Source organism: Delphinapterus leucas, chromosome 3 (assembly GCF_059928025.1).
Source record: "Delphinapterus leucas isolate spDelLeu-1000000601 "Yukka" chromosome 3, BTC_Dleu_Yukka2, whole genome shotgun sequence".
NCBI lineage: Eukaryota > Metazoa > Chordata > Mammalia > Artiodactyla > Monodontidae > Delphinapterus > Delphinapterus leucas.
Window position 1 is genome coordinate 159387123 of NC_143131.1, and position 345 is coordinate 159387467.

Genomic DNA, 345 nt, shown 5'->3' on the forward strand with positions numbered 1-345 from the left:
AGCCGCATAGCACAGGGAGATCAGCTCCGTGCTTTGTGACCACCTAGAGGGGTGGGATAGGGAGGGTGGGAGGGAGATGCAAGAGGAAGGAGATATGGGGATATATGGATATGTATAGCTTATTCACTTTGTTATAAAGCAGAAACTAACACACCATTGTAAAGCAATTATACTCCAATAAAGATGTTAAAAAAAAATTACCGTTGGACATCCAAACAATGGATTACTGTGGGACAGTTAAAAAATAAAAAGCATGAACATGCTCTGTCCTGCCATGGGAAGATTTCCAAAATGTACTGTTAGTGAAAAGAGCACAGGAGAGTGTGTGCAATACACTACTTTTTG